Source organism: Porites lutea, chromosome 2, assembly GCF_958299795.1.
Source record: "Porites lutea chromosome 2, jaPorLute2.1, whole genome shotgun sequence".
In the NCBI taxonomy this organism is placed as follows: domain Eukaryota; kingdom Metazoa; phylum Cnidaria; class Anthozoa; order Scleractinia; family Poritidae; genus Porites; species Porites lutea.
The window spans coordinates 34,296,906-34,313,916 of record NC_133202.1 but is presented as its reverse complement, the minus strand read 5'-3'; the positions used below and the strand labels follow the sequence as shown (position 1 = coordinate 34,313,916).

Sequence of the window (17,011 nt, the reverse complement as noted above, 5' to 3'; positions counted from 1 at the left end):
TTTTAAAAAGATCCAATTTGCCCAAGGAGCACCGAACAGATACGAATCTTATAGCGGAGCTAAAAAAAATGAGCGGCAGTGGAAAAAGTGAATAAGAACATGTACCACATTTTCTCCATAAAAAGTGAAAACCAGGAAGTTTTCTGGACGTTTCACGTTGCAGTCATGCAAATCAACGGCAAGGAAATGTACAAGAAAGTGTGCTGCAATTAGACCTATTGTTGTTTTTCACAGTTCTGGTCAAGGGCATCCAACTTTTAATTTTTGCACATTTCACTCACCGGGTTAGGCTATTTTTCTTAGAGAGTAAAATGGAATCCTAAAATTTCGGATTCAAAAATGTGATGAAAGAAGGTATCTGAAAAATTATCTCCTTCGTAATACGTTAAATTGCATCTAAAATTTTCGGGAAAATAATTCTGAATTCCTCGTAATTTCGAAAAGACTCAAGTTCCTCTAGAATGGCCGAACACTGAGATGCAAATTTTATAGCGCCACTTAGAATGCATTTCTATAGAGCTAAAAGTACTTTATGAATAGCTACAGAAGTGTTTTCAATTGAAAGTATTTGAGGAAACAGCCGTTGGGTGGCCCTGTCTCGTTGCCTTCTCCGCTTAGCATTACACGATATATTTTATATTTAGTATGAGCAAACTATAAATCATTAGCTTCGCTTTTAGCCCTCCTGACTAAATTTATGTAAGCGCTGTTTAGAATACATTTTTCGATCAAAAGTACTCTGGACAGCCTTAAATGTGTTTTCAATGCATTTAGGGGGAAATCATCGTTGGGTGCCCCTGAGTTTTGAGAATAATAATAATAATAAAAAAAGATATCGCGCACATAAATTTTACCTTACGATATCTTCAGCTGTATCTTCTATTCAGCTGCATAGCGGGGGCCAGATTTTGCCTTTTTCCTGGGCGGAAAATTCTCGTCCTCCTTCACCAGTTTGGACAACATATTATGGAGTAAGACGTTGTTAATCTAAGCAAATAAGTCTGGTAGAGTCAAGAACCTATGCAAGCGGCTGGACGAACAATGTGACAGCAGCTGAGACAGCGAACGTTAGAAGAATTCGAACATGAAAACCACGGCTGCCCTGTTGAAAACTTACGGACGGTCCCGCGATCGCCTTTTGTTTTCTGGTCAAAACTAACGCAGCGAACCTTCGGTCAGTCGATTGACCTGGAAGCAATAGTACCATCCCTCCCATAGCAAGTGCTGCATTGTTGCGCGAACGCGGTCGCTAAGCTTGAATATTCACGTCGCGTATTAAACCTGGTCGTATGCGGTCATATCGAAGCGTAAAGGTCAACAGTGGTTGTTGATGAGCGAGCAATTATTGTGCAGTTGTGATGGGTTTTGTGGAGCAAGCGAGCCAGAAGCAGGAGCACACGTTACCTGCAGATTAGCCGATGGTTATTTGGAGCGGATTCGTCGATTATTCTCGAATTTATAGCGCTTCGTGTGAAGGCGCGTGGAGATGGTCTGTTTGTTTTGTAGCCAGCCTTTAATTCTTCTTTAGTGGATAGTACCTACAATTTCAAAACTCAACAAAATGCCACTTAAACCGGCCAGGAAAGACAAGGGTACGTTCAGTTGAAGGTATCTTAGCTTTGTTTTGTTATATTTTGACTTTTAGACTATTTTAGTCCATGGGAGTTTCGACGACTCATCGCATTAATTTGTCCATGTGGATATTAATATATTCATTCAGTGACACATACTACGTCTGGGCCGCCTGTGCAAGAACATACGTCCGTCCTTTTCAAGAGGCTGTTAAAGGTAGGCACTTTTTTCCCTTAAAGTTCAGAGAAAACAGAGGGTCTAGAATGTCTTCAGGATATACCCTGAAACATGTTTATCGGAATTTTGGTTGTGTGATGGGGCTTTCCAACTAAAACAGGTGAAGAAGCACTATATTTTGAATATCTTTAAGATTATTTTATGCAATTGTTAAGACAAAGTTTTAGCAATATAACCAATTTCTATGGTCAATACGAAAATCACAACATTTTTATTCTCGCGGACACTATAATTGTAATTTAAAGGTGAAATAAATGAAATTCTGGTTTTTCGCAAATGCTAAGAGGATCTTCGTGCTTAATTTTGAGCTCTAGTAAGCACGGAAATATGAATACTGAAATGAAGCCACAAATTCATCAGTCGTAACATGTATTTTAATAAGAATGACTGTGTAATAGTTATTCTTGTTGTACAATACAAAGAAATATATTTATTTATTCATTGAGATATTTAAAAATTAAATTTGACCACCTTTGAAATCTACTGCGTACTATTAAATTATCTCGTACAAACGTGCATATCTGCTAAATTTGTTGTTCGTCAGTCAATAGCCTTTAGCGCACTTTTATTGCCTCTAACATATATGAACGCCATAGTAAACAACAGTTTCAACACCGATATACATATAATAAATCTTTTTTTTTTTTTTCGCAATGTTGGCTAATTCCAAAAATGTTATATGGAAGTCAGTTATAATTATGTTATATGGAAGTATTTAATTAAAAATCCATGTCAAAGCTGAAGACTTTGATAAAAATTAAAATTTGTGGTTGGTTAATACACTCATGGCATGATCACTAAGTAAACAATGAAAGCTTCTATTAAAAAAGTTTGAACTACTTTAAATATATTGCGGAGAAGTGAAAGCGTTCGTGGCACGGACTTGTAATGTAGTTGTTCACTTGTGGGATCGTTCTTTTGCGCCGAGTAGTTCATATCAAATCGACCTTGAAATTTTTATTTATTACAAAAACTGTGCCTGAGATGACTAATTTTGGACTCTTCCTCTCAAGGCCTATTTACCTTAGAACAAAGAAAACGTTCAAGATGCAGTTATCAGGTTGCATTACAAATATAATCGTTCAGTCTACTGAAGAGTAATCGAAAAGCTTAAGATTCAAAGCGTAGTGCAAACTTTTGACTAGTACGCGGACAGCTCCTTCACAAAAAAACCCCTTAACTCAAATCCCATACAAACCCTGTATAAGAGGTCTGTCACAGCTATACTTACGGCAACCTGGAATGTGAGCGGATAGCTCCTTCACAAAAAACCCCTTTACTTAACTCCCATACAAACTCTGAATTTTTGCATTCCCGTAAGCGGACAGCTCCACTAACGGCAACCTTCACAAAAACCCCCTTTACTCAACTCCCCTACAAACTGTGTATTTTTACATTCCCCACGTACCAGAGAGGATATTTCTCGCGTGGATGGTTCGGGATGGCTCGGTAAGCTTCGGTGTCGGCCGCAGGCCGAAGCGGCGAGCGGCGGGCTGCGAATCGTCAACTCGAGTAACCATAAAGACCTGACTAAAGCATGAAAATTCTCTGGGAAAATGCCACACCTCTTGGCGCCATAAGTGCCAACTGAAGGAATATTCTATAAAATAAACTGCCAAGTGTTTGACGAAGTACAGGTGAAGAGGCGATAAATCTCGCTCCCGGCGATCCAATCAAGATTTTAGCCACCACCAACAAAAAGAAACAAAAAAACATTTGACCACACTATCTGACTTGTTCTAGTCCCTCCCGGCCAAGAGAAACTTTTTATAAAATCTGCCATTCTTTATGGATACTGTTACATTTTGTAGTATCATCATTGTAGAGATTAGTTAGGAAAAAAGGAAGGAAACAGGATAGAAAAAGAAAATTGAACGGGTAAGTTGGAAATATTAAAGTTAGTACAAATGAAATACTTAGTTTTTAAAATCAAATTTAAGTTTTGTACAAAATATAACAAAGCTTTGATAAATAAGCGGCTAACTTTGCCAACAAACCAGAAGTAACCGATCGCGGATTGATTGATGTTTCACTATGCGTTTTAACAGAGAATAGTTTAAAAACCTTCTTTCGGTGCCTTATTATGTTTTTCACGTATATAGAAAAAAAACGTCATTAACAACATAGACCGCTTAGTGAAATGTCAAAGGAGGTGGCTAATTTCAAAATGAAACACAATAACGGCCAAACAAAAAGCGGAAATGAATCAACACTCATCTACGTGGTAGTAACAATGTTTTTCACAGCTAGTGGTCAATACGGTAATAAGCTAGTCTTTGTTTTCGTCACTTACATTAGTTCAGTACTTATTTCTGTTGGTTCTTATCAGAACCTTACGGAACACAGAGTAATAAAAATATCAATACCGTCTGTTAGATGGTAAGAGGAGACGAGATTATACAAAGTTGAAGGTAAACAAGGAAAGGATTTGAAAAACAAAACCTTTTAAGGTAAGCGGGATTTTTTCCCCTTTTTTAAGAAACAAACTGGTGACAACATGATCAAACCAAATTTCTCTTGGTCAAAAAAATTCTCGACGCAGAATTTTGCAGCAAAAGGACTAAGAATCAAATGTAACCTCCTTGGTTGTGTGTCGATGTCGATTTGTATTTAGAAATTCACTCTTGGAATAACTTTATTACGTAGTTGCAGGACAGAAATTGCTTAATCCTAATCATATGCTGAATTCCTCATTATTTTTCAACTAGTAAGCACTTCCCTCGTTTCTTCGGAAAAAAGCGTAACGTACAGAATATGCTTTTTAAAGAATAATTATTCTGTACGTTCTGAATTAAAATTCACTTAATATGTGCGGCAACGAGCTAGAGAGTGTAAGATTTTGATTTCATATTTGCAGCCTGCTTCTTAGTCTGACTCAAAAAAGAAGCGTATAGTTACTATTCTTCGTCGTTCAATATCATAAGAAATATTGGTACATCTTAAGTTAGCTTTCGAGTTTGAATTTAAAATTAATCCTGTTCATCTTTATTTTCCAAACCTAGCAAATAAAGTAAGAAGAACCCTCTGCAAACAAACTTAATCAATCTTCTGCTAGTGATTTAATATTTTTGTTGTCATATGTACATGTATGTAGGTAATTGAACAAAAGAAACTCATTTCATTGCAAATTAAATTTGGTTCTTGCTGATTCGATCAAACAGGTAAAATCGTGTTAGTCATTGTTTGGTCGACTAATTCGGAGTGGTCGATGTTGAAACAAATTAGTTTGTACTCAGTTAGCAAATCTTGAATAATTAATTTTCTCACACTTTCTTATTTCCTTCCCTGCATTCACATGTATATTGACCATATGATTTTTCATGAAGCTGAATATGGTCCTTAAACTCGCTCTTTATTAATTCATTAAGAGAACGCAAAGAAATCACGTGACGAGGAATCAGACTTTGTTTATGGTTTTAGCTAGGCCAAACACCAGGCAGAGTGTTTCACTACCTAATAAAACATTCAGAATTACTCGGATTCAAAAACTTGTTCATAACTTGTTTTAATAATTATGCCACCTTCAGTTTGCAAACACACTTTCGTGAGTGTGACTTAGGGCTTCCGCTATCGAGACGTCTAAATTTTCTCCATTTGACTATGGGGCTAAAGTTTGGCCGGTTCCAAACGCAGAACTCCACATGTACCGATTTTAACGCAGCTATTAATGAGGAAGACCTATTTCAGTTGTTGTTAGCTTACATTACATTAAGTGCATCTGAAGTTGAAGAGCGCTATCAACATTAGTCTGTTTTAAATACAAAATCTGGAATCGAAGATAAAACAAAACGGTTTCAGTTAAAAATGCTTCAATTACTGCTTAAGCGAAACGTTAAGCTTTTCAATGTATAAGTAACTATTAGCTTGCTTTTAAAATAGCTGACGTTAATCTGGTTGGTTAACAACTTAAAGCAATGTACAGCCTACTGTTGACTTGACCCTGCTATTTCTAGTCCAGTTCTGGCCCTGACATCATGGAGAGAAGGGCCATAACTAAACTATGCTATTTCTAGAAAACGCTTATCTAAACCATAAAATTGGAAATCTTGCATTTTAAAAAAAATACATCTTTAACAGTTGTATAAATAATAGTAGTAAGGGCTTTCTTCTTTCCGTCTGAAATGCTATGTTATGTCAAACCAAAATGGACGATCCTTCAACCATTGCACTCCCCACCTGACACAGTTATCCAAGGCCACCATTACTGAATAAATCAACCAATACAAAGCTACCGTTGGAATATTACAATTCAATATTTAGATTCCAATAGCGCAATCCATTCACTTGAGGCTGTCGAGTGGTTTCTAAAAAATGCGCAGCGAAATTAGGCGAACTGAACTCGCCAAACAGTTTGATTATGAAGAGCAATAATTTTTGTATTTAATAAATATTGGTTCCTTTGGAGTCAAGTCAAGGAAACTTTCTAATACCTGCTATTGCAATTTACTCTTTTAATATGGTTATATTTGGCAAATGAAATTTTGGTTCAAAAAACGGCTGTTCAACAGTCTTAGCTTATATCTTCTTCTGTTCCGCTCTTGGGCACCCTGAGTCATGCATAAGGCCAAACGTTTCACAAAAACGTCAAATCAGTTTTGCAATTCATGGATAATAGAATAGAAGAAGTTCACAATCGAGACTCGAAAATAGTTAGATAACTGATTAGAAATGAACCGTTGAATAAATCAATTCAAAATGAAAGGATGCAGGTTGGACGGATGCAGGGTACAGGTTGGACGGAGACCAGAGAAGTCTCTGAGAGATGACTTTACTCAACTCTATTATTCTTTTAAGAATACAGTCTTTGGATCTTAGTTACAATGCTGTAAAGTTAACAACCCCCTAGTACATTACACCGCCATCGCGGATATAAATTGTTTAAAAAAATAAAAATTAATCAACCCCACGATCCAACGACCATTTCGATGATCAGTGCGCATAAGATAACTGTTCCAAATAGGTTTTTGCAAAATTGTAAGTTAGAGTTTTTGGTATTATACAATGTAGATTGTGAATTGAGAAGTAACATATAACGAAAATATCTTGATGTGCGCGAAATACGAATTAGAATTACCCTGCTAGCAGAGTCGCTTCGATCTTTCCTAGATAAGTCGGGAAAGAGGAAGCGACTCTGCCGACATCTTCAAGTTCCTTTGATCTGCCGATCATCCAGCGTTTTGGATGAGTCAGACAAGTTTTATACTGGATAAAACCTGTTTTATCTGTGCACGCACGCATATTCTGGAATTTTGCCGACTCTTTCTGCGCCCACGCTCCATAGCAAAACAAATAGCTGCCGCTTCAGTTTCATGCGGGAATTTTGGGAAAATTAGAGATTGAACGTTCAGTTTTAGAAAATTGGAAAATGTACCCACAATCCAGTAAGTCATGTTACGCGAAGTTTTTTTAAGGATAAACAAATGGGTTTTGAATAAAAGTATTAGATAAGATAACTTATTTAATGTCAGATACACAGGGGGTGGTCTCCCAATCCCCCGAGCCACGGGCTCATGATAAAAGTGTTTGACAATATAAAAGAAAAATTAATTAATTAATATCTCAATAGCGACTAATTAAATTAAAAAAATAGTAACATCTATCTATAAAAATAAATCGGGTCAAAGGCAATTGCTGCATTGACAGCCGATAAAATTTAACTTAGTTAAAAGTCTCCGAAAGGATGATGCATTAGGTGCCTTTTTTACAGCAGATGGCAACTGGTTCCAGATGTGCGAGATCGTGTACGCATATGAACCATGGTCTTACAATAGAAACCAAGAATGTAATATGAAGGAATCTACTACTATATGAAGTTTGAAAAACATTCAGACCATTGCTTCTAAGATTATATCTTCTTTACACTGAAACATGGCAAGTTTAGATTCCAAAGGTGAAATTGTTCCTATAGAGCTTCCAAATCCAGAGAAAACACAGCTACGGAAGGGTGAAAACGAACTGGTACGTTCCCGCTAACATTTCAAGATTTGCTGACAAACACAGAGGATGCTACGGTAACGGTTTGATTGACATCGCAGGAAAATTTGAATTTGGAGCATGCTCAATATGAATTGTCGAGGATGTCGGCAGAGGTTCCTTCCTCTTCCCGACTTATCTAGGAAGATCGAAGGAGACTCTGTTCGCAGGGTAAATTAGAATCAGCATGCTTAGGAAAGACATTATTTTGTTTATATTATAGAAGAACATAAAACATACACAAGCTGGTCATTAAAACGTTTGGGTTACGAGATTGGAAGTTTTATCAAAAGTTATTTGTAATTACTTCTTCTTTCTATGGAGAAAGTGCTTCCCAGATCCAGTGTGTTTTTTAAAGATTTTTTTAAAATAATCCTTCGATAAAACTAATTCTTAAGTGCCACCAGCCTCTGAACGAGAGCTTCAAAGTTAAAGACGCAAGTACCAGTGAAGTCGCAGATAATGGCTAAATAAAATATGACGTTTACTGAAAATTACCCGAAAAACAGATGTTATACACGTAAAACAAAAGCGTTATCGTGTTATCATAAACACTTTTGTTTGCATAAAGCAAGACGTTAGTGAGATATTGACTCTTTTGTGTTGTGTTCACAAAATTGCAAGATAAGATCTTTGAAATAGCGGAACACCATTATGTTAATCTCTGTGGATAAAAAAATTGACTTAAGGAAAGAGAAAATATATTTCATTATTAAGACATAAACTGTTACGTGTGTCTTCGTGGATTGTTGTTACTTCGTATAACCAGCTGTGGTAACCGCAACCAAATAATATTAAAACATCTCGGAAGAGTCATCTACAGTCAACGGCAGAGGTGTTTGAAGTGGACTCGAAAAAAGCCTTTTATCCGTTTTAATTTAGCGCGACCCCGTTTGGAAAACAGGTCAAAAGATGAATTGAAAGTGACCAATAACAAAAGGTTGGAGGTGAGGACTTCACACGGGCATGTTGGTTTATGTTTAACTTTCCAAGAAGAAGAACGTTTATTCGGAGATTCCATAGAAAGAGAAAAACAATCAGGGAGCAGGTATGGAAGCAATTTGGCCGAAAGGACAGTAAGAATACTAATTGTTAGTAGTTGATATAGATAGAGTTGGAGATAGGGCAAAATGGCCTGAATACGTCGAAAATTCAGCCAGAAGGGGGAGATCAAAGAAAAGAAAAACAACAACAACAAAAAACTGATGTTAGTTTACTGACTCAACCCGGCCAATGCTCCTTAGGGCAGTACAAGCTTCTCCTCTCCGTTATGACATGTAATAAGATGATTTTTTTCTTCGAATTTTGCTGGTTTTTTTTTAAGGGGGCATTTGTCCGCTTTCAAGGTAAAATATAAACGGGCAACTGCGAATTAAGTACTGCGTTTCTTCTTAGAAAGCATCGTATTCAAGTTGCTATACTCTTTATCTCTTGGGGCGCCAACCACGATATTGAATCTCCAAAAAAACCATCATAGCATGCCGGACGTTTAGTCTGCCATCTTGCTGTTTATTAAGATTCATCAGGTCAAATTCAAAAAGGCACATAAATCAGTAACTGCGAATGAAGTGCTGGCTTCAAGGCATTTTCCTTCCTTGGAAAGCTTTATTTTTCCAGGTTTCATTAATCTTTTGCATTTATTTCTAAGAGACCCCAGTTGAGCAAACAAGACTTGCCTCTTGCCATAGAAGGGGATTTCAGGTGCCATAGCAACAACGTATTTGTTTGACAGGTTTGAATCATGTTACACTCCAAGCAACTGTGATAAAACGAAAGGTCTAAAGCGCCTGAAACCACTTGCATGCAGCTGTTTTGGGCTAAATTCCTTGTATTATTCTTGCTGAATATTTCAGGAGCATAAGTACGTTTTTAAATAAATTTGTTAATTTTCTTCAGAACTTCGAATTGACATTAACAACATGCAAATCAAACGATAAAAAACTTACAAGTTGTGTGTGGCAAGATTGCAGATATTAAAAGAAATAGATAAGTATTGGATGACGAATATAGTATCCCCTCCCGGCCAGAAAGACCTGATTAGAAATAATTTTCCTCAACTTCCAAGAAAACAACAAAAACCGAGCTCACGCACAGGGAGGTTAGAACTCAAACACATGTTTTAAGTGACCAGTTTTCGTTTTCTTAAAAGGATTTCTGTCTGTTTTGGTCCAATTTAAGACGGCTAAGCGTAAGAAGGGAACAGGCCGCGATGTTGATTGTCTCGGTTGTTAACACCAACGTTGCCAATCTTACTGACTTCCACTAACAAGATGGAAAAAATCAGTAAGACTCAAGCCATAACATGCTGTATAAATTGGCGAGCCGAACTTTGCTCAAACATTTTTAGTTAATTCTCTGCTGAGCCGTGATACTTTTTACATTGCCAATTTTCTGTTTGTTCACTTTAACTCAGCTTCATCTTCAATCTCAACCCAGAGCTCTTCTGCGCATGTAGAGGAGAGAGATCAACGCGCGCATTCCCAAACCCGTAAGCATTGGGGTCGAGACTGTTTCATCTACTCATATCGTGCAATAGTCATGTTTTCTTGTCATCATGTCAAACATGCGCAAGAGATTAAAACCCCTAGACTCTATCTTCAGAAAAATCCAGTTTGGTACTTTGAAGTAATAACATTTTAGTTCAAAATTCATCTGCGGTTTCGTAACACTCGATTCGTATTCTTCCCAAAATACACTCTGGAAACGCTGAAGTACGTCCAGTACTGTTCGTATAAAATGTCATAAAATCGTAAAAATAACAACTCCAACAATTTGTATGCACTGCTCCTAACGAAACGTCTTGTTCAATATCGCTCCTAGTCTTTTAATTTTCCTTACACAACACGAATTATTATAATTATAATAATTATTATTATTATCACCTTACAAAACTCACATCATTGCATATAGTAATTTTCATTTTCAGAAAACAAAGATATAATTTTTTATCCTTTTGATAGTAATTGAATTAAGCAAAAAGGGAAATTTAATGATGGTTTGTATTCAGAAAAAGTCTCACTCCTTTTGATATAACATTAAGATACAATTTGCCCCCCTCCCACGATAAAGTTTGTACTAGAGTCAAAGTCATTAAGGTCTCCTTAATGCCAAATCTGCAATATAATTCTAACCACGATCACTTCACCGTGTTACTTCCCTGCAGTGTTTGCCGTACGTTTCGTTTTCTGAAGTTTTTTGTGTTTTTAGGTCAGGGGGCGAAATCCTCGTGTGAGACCATTTCCTGTGGTGTTGTTTCTTTAAGTTACATAATGGGCCTCTGGCATTAGTCATTAAATTTGGTAGAAGGAGAATTCTAACACCGGAAAGCTCAGAAAAAATCCGCGGCCCCACTGAGTGAGAACCGAACTCACGGCCCTCCGAGATCTAGTTCGGATGCTCTAACCACTGAGCTACTGGAAGCTCTATGGCGAGCAGGGTCGAAATTTAATTATAACTAAACCACTCACAGAGGACTGTATCGGGGAGTTGCTCGAACTTGGCCGTCCACCAGCGTACAAGACCACGACTGTACAATATTGTTATATCGTATTATATCGTTTGATTGAGAATGAGATACAAAACATACAGACTAAGGTTCGTCCCAGACGACTCCAAAAAATAGACAACTCAAAATGCTAAATTGGCAAATGAAACAAAAGAAACGTCGAAGAACTCCCTATCTCAAAACTTATGTTTGCCTTGCTCTAGGTATTTGTTTTTTAATATTCTTCGTTTTACTGTAAGTCTTAAACTAATTATTTGCATAAATCATGTATCAGTAATTTCAATGAGCGCCAGGAAGAAAGTAAAATTTCAGTGGTGTCAACATGTCAGTTATTTTTAAGGTTTGTTCTCAGAGACTTTGTAATGCACGGTGACTAATATACCTGTGAGACTGGAATAATAACATGCCCCTCCTCTTCTTAATTCTGACTAAAAACTTGCCGCTCGCAAAATTGAGCTTTGTCTATGAATAGGCTCAAATTATTCTTTTTCATTAACAACTGTGAACACTCAAAAATTTGATTTAGGCAAATCTTTCACATTTGTCCTGCTGAGAGGCTTGTGTTTGCAGTGCTTTGCTGTAGCTTTAGATTCAAAGTATAATTATCAGAAATGCGCAAGGTGCATCTCCTGCCAAGCTCTGTCGATTACTAGGATACATGTACCTTGAAGAAGTGAAAATTAGAAATTCTTGCTGTTATCGAGTGGTTGACAGGAGACGGCGAGATAAGGCTAACAATGTATTGTTTACAGCGTAACTCCTTCTTCCTGTTCAATTGACTGAAATTGAAAACTCAAATTTTGGCTCAGCTAACGCTGTCAGGGTGTAAAGTAAAAGCTACATTACGTTGTTTTATGATCGATAGATAAAAACTACCCATTATCTGTTCAACGTATAATAAAGTGACAGCCGATAGCTGAAGAGCTGTCTTGGTTGACTAATGTTCCCAACTTAGTTTTGGGTAATAGCACGATACGAATTTGATTATGAATCTGATTTTGTCACCCTTTTTAAAATTTCAAAAGGCCTTAATCTTCCAAGCAATTCTGTCAAGTAAGCAACTCGTTCTGTCAGTTTTCTGGCTCAAAATATTTCTTTTCTTTTACTGACTCATTCGCTTACCGGTTTAATTTTGTATCCAGAACGCCTACATCTCAGTTGGAAAATGGACGGCGAACGTAGCATATATTGTTTTATAAAGTAACTAAATATAGTACGCACGTTCTGATTAGTTAAAAACCTATGATTTATTGTGCCGGTAAACTCATAGAAAAATGAAACATTTCCCGTTTTACTTAAAGTTATTTTATTTTATTCTAAAACCCTGTAAATCACTCGTGATTTACAAGCTTTTCTCTTGTTCTCCCAACATCCCGCGTGGGTTATCACGCCGGTAGACCCATAGAAAGTGTGATCTATTGCTTAAATAACCATTTTTGTCATTCTTAGAAATAAAAGACCTGTAAGTTATTATAATTATTAGTCTACTCTGGGAGAGCTAGCAATTTCAGTTTGAAAGTGTGATGAAAACCCTAAGAGTCGTGAATAAAGCTATTATGAAGTTCCTTGTGGAGCTGCGTTAATAACGTACATTCCCATAACTTTCTTAAATGAAAGACAATTGTTTTTCTTTCTTGGGTCTTTTGCATGCAAACAGTGAAAACAAACTGAATCACCCGAAAGAGAGTTGTGTCTGGCTGTCGTATAATTTGTGCTTCATCTGTCTCTCACGAAAATGTACCAATAATCATTGTCACGGATAATAGATTACCAGTTGTCTAAGAGGCTTTTAGGAATCTCGAAACATTTTCATTTATTAATTAATAACCCACCTTGATACGGGCAAGTTAAAGCCAGGTGACTTTTGAAGCCAACAGTGAGCTTCTTGTCTTTTCTAGTTCATCCTGAGTGCTTATAAATAGCGACACAAGACAGGATCTTCAGGACAGATTCTACATAAAGTCATGTATTACTGAAGGTAAACTAGTTCCTTTGATAATGATATGAAAAGAGATCTGTCGATTTTCGATGAATTTTGTGTATTATAAATTTGCATACCATCCATAGTGTATTTTTTTAATTCAAAGATTTCTCTAAACAGAACTATTACATTTTGGTCCAAATTCGCTTCGTTGTTGTTGATAACTAGTTTCCACTTTTAATTCAAAATAGTTGCCCCAAATTTAACCATAGTCGGTAGAGTTTTGCAATAAACAAAAAGAATAAGTTAGGGCGAGGGAATATATCTCAACTGATACAATAATCGAAGAACACAACTTGCTTTAACACTTCAGTGCCGGGTCTTCTCGAAGGTTGCAGTGGGAAGTGCTGGTAAAATATTACTCAGTTTGCTTACAGGGAGAGACAACTTCTTTATTTGAATTCCTCGAAGAAAAAAAAAAGAAAAAATACTAAAAATAAATCAGAGTTGCTGTTTTAAATAAATTTCCCCAGCTTATTTACTAAGTTATGTTCCAACAATGCTAAAAATGTACGTTTTTTCTTTTGAAGACTATCCAAACGTGGATCGCGCCACACATATAGTACTTGATCCATGCAGTATCTTTTATTCCGCTATTTGCCCGACACAAACCATTGCGGCCAAAAAATTGAAACGCAATGTTTTTTAATACTATTTGTTTAAAAGAAGAGAGAGAAAGAAAGAAACTTGACCGCATATTTTTTAATTTGCGGAACTTTGATGCGTCCTGTTTATGTATTTACCTAAATTGTGCGGAGTAGACATTATTTTAAGGAAAGTTATTGTAAGATGTTTTCCCGTGGCGCTGTTACGCTCTAACAGTGCAAATATAAATGTTACTTTGAAAGCCTGCTTTTAAAATAGATTCTACATTTTTCTTTTCTCATACGGTTCCCATTCGAATCAAAAAAGCCTAAAAGCCTTTCTTTCTTGCAATACTTTTGGTAACATTAGCCCACTGAATATTTTCGCACCATCGCCAAAACCACCTAGGAGAGTCAGCGGTTGGAAACCATTTAGAAATGAAGCCGCTGCATCTCGACTCCGCCAAAACTTGCGGTCAAAAGATTGGTTACTTCCAGTGAGACGCACATGGAAATTGAGCATGCTTTTTTCCAGCAACCGGAGAGGTTTTCGAGCTTCTCTTTTTCAGACAAATTAATAACATTCAGTTGTAGTGTCACGTGGACGATATTAATAGACAGTCCTGTCCTTTACATTAAACAGTTAATAAATTCTTTTTTCACTTAAACTTTGAGATCGTCAGTGTAAAATTAGTACGTGCTCTTATTTGCAACGTATGGTTTAGAACAATTCAATTACATAACCAATGGTAATCTAGTCTGTAGTCCATAGCAGTTGTGAAATCAAATTTAAGGAATCACTCTCCCGGTGTTTAATAATCTGTTACGTAATTATCTATAGACGTCCGTAGTGTTTGCCTTTATTTTCCCAAAACAGGGGCACCCAACGGCAATTTTCGGGAAAATATCTGTTCGGAAGACGATTTGAGAACTAGAATTTTCGGAACATTTGTTATAAAATTTCTTTCTTGCCTGCCTCTCCTAGGATTTTCGAACATCTACAAAATGGTATAATTACCCATTTTAAACGGATATTTACCCTAAAAGAGGCCACCTAGAATTTTCGGGAGCCTTTTCCTGGCTAAAGTTTTCGAAAAGGTAAGTTTTGATCCCTATAATTTTCGGATCACTAGACTTTCAGCTAGGAAATCCGAACAGATGAAAAGTTTTTAGGGGATAAAAATATGCCTATATCTACCGTTTAAATACTAAAATACGTTCAACAATGCTATGTTAAGTGGTTTTGAACTATATCCTCGTTGGGTGCCCCTGCCAAAATGTGTGAAAGTTGCAAGGAAATGTCAGTCATGCCACAGTTAGTGTTCCTGTATTAGAAAAGTAAGTATATCATTATGAAGGGTTCAATAGAGACCGGGTACTATCTAAGACGGCACAAAGTACACGGTACGTGCTCCGTTTTAGATATTAATTAGCGGCCGTGGGCTTTCATCATATTTGCAAATTGATTTTTGTCATTTGATATAATGAACTAAGGAAGTCATTTAATCGCTAAGGCCATAAAATGGAGTGGCAAAAGCAAAGGAATATGCCTATGCTTAACATTCCTGTACTTTATCAGTACCTTAATTGACCACTATTGCCTATACAAACCTGTATAAGATTCTGGCAAATTGCTAACCTACCCCTTTCCACGGAACTTCGTCACCAACTTCTTACTCAAGGCAAAATATTGACTTAGGGGAGGGGTAGGTGAGCTAGCAGTTTCTTCCTTTTAGTGTTTGCAGATCAGAGTGGTTTTGGGTTTTGCGGGACACTATGAAACTAAGATTTGTGAAAATCCCATGAAAATCACTTGAAAATACCATGAACATCATTTCATGGCCAATGAATCTTGCAAAATAATTTTTCATGACCTCATCTGTGGCCATGAAATTTTCGTGGAAAAAAAGTTAAAAGTGTTTCATGGCCCATGAATTAAACTGGACTACTTTCATGGGTCATGAATTTCCAATGAAACACCACATTATGGAAACATACCAAGAAAGTTCAATGATGGAGCCATGAAAAAACGTTTAATGGGCCATGAAATAAAAACTGAATTTGACTTGTGAGTCATGAAAAATGTATGAATGATTTCATGGCTCATTAATTTCCCATGAAAATGCTGATGAGGAGAGCAGTGCCACGGTGAATTAATGCCTTGAATAAATATTTAACAACTTTGCAGCAAGAACACTGCATTCCATAATATTTACAAAATGTACATGTATTTAATAAATGAAATAGTACGTTTTGGGTTTTACTAGAATTAGCTATACCCTAACGAAACTAGTACTCTGGGCTGCACTATTAACAGTCAACTTTCAACAAGACAGATCCACTCTGAGACCAGCAAGCACAACATCTAAGTTTTTGTCTATTGTATCAATAGTTAGAGAAAAAGACAGACACATGTATGAACAGGCTCCAAGTATCTGTTAAAAGAAAGTTGACTGTACTGTACATGTATGTGCTACTCAATATGAATTAAACATGCAATGTACAATACCATTCAGATGTGTATACTTATTATAAACACATCTGAATACACTGTATATAAAAAAAATAGCAGCGAAATTCTTTCCATGCATGTAGAGGTATACACTATCTACTGCATGGTTCGATTATAAAATGTTTTCATCTGCTAAAGAGAAAACAAAGGAGTTAAATATTACAACTTGGAATAAACCAACCTTTACTTCCTGTGGAGAATGCTTTTTCAAATGTTCTACTGAAGTACCCTCAATGAGGCAGAGTGTGGTCATGTATCAAAAAAGGAATATCCCATAAAATAGTCTTGAATCGAGATACGATCACGGGGTCAGATCATCTACTTTCTATTTGTTAAACTGAATCACAAGTATAAAAACTAAATTATTCTGATAAATCTTTAACACTCTGCAAATTATGTAACGTAATCAATTCTTGTTGAAAATGATTTGGATGATTTAAGTGTAACTTACTTGATTAAAAATACAGAGTTCACAGGCCGTTTTATGTATTACACACAGCACAAAATGTAAACAAGATTTTTCCTGGCTTTCATGATAATGTTAAAGCTATCAAGTCAAGAGGCAAGAGCTGGCCTGGGTTGAAAAAAGTACTAGAAGTACGGTTACAAAATAATAATGTTTCAATAAAGAGGCATCTTCAAAGGCC

The 17,011-nt window shown here is 36.5% G+C and overlaps 1 protein-coding gene across 2 annotated transcripts in view; it reads left to right on the top strand.

Moving 5' to 3' along the window:
* Positions 1-4,158: 4,158 nt before the first annotated feature.
* LOC140928431 (histamine H2 receptor-like) overlaps positions 4,159-17,011 on the top strand; it is a 43,305-nt gene continuing 30,452 nt past the window's right edge. The window contains exon 1 of one of the 2 annotated variants that reach the window (XM_073378182.1): positions 4,159-4,259. The gene's annotated coding sequence lies outside the window, so the exon portion shown is untranslated. Of the gene's footprint in view, positions 4,260-13,185; positions 13,266-17,011 lie in introns of those variants that run through there. The other variant, XM_073378180.1, reaches the window with a different exon arrangement.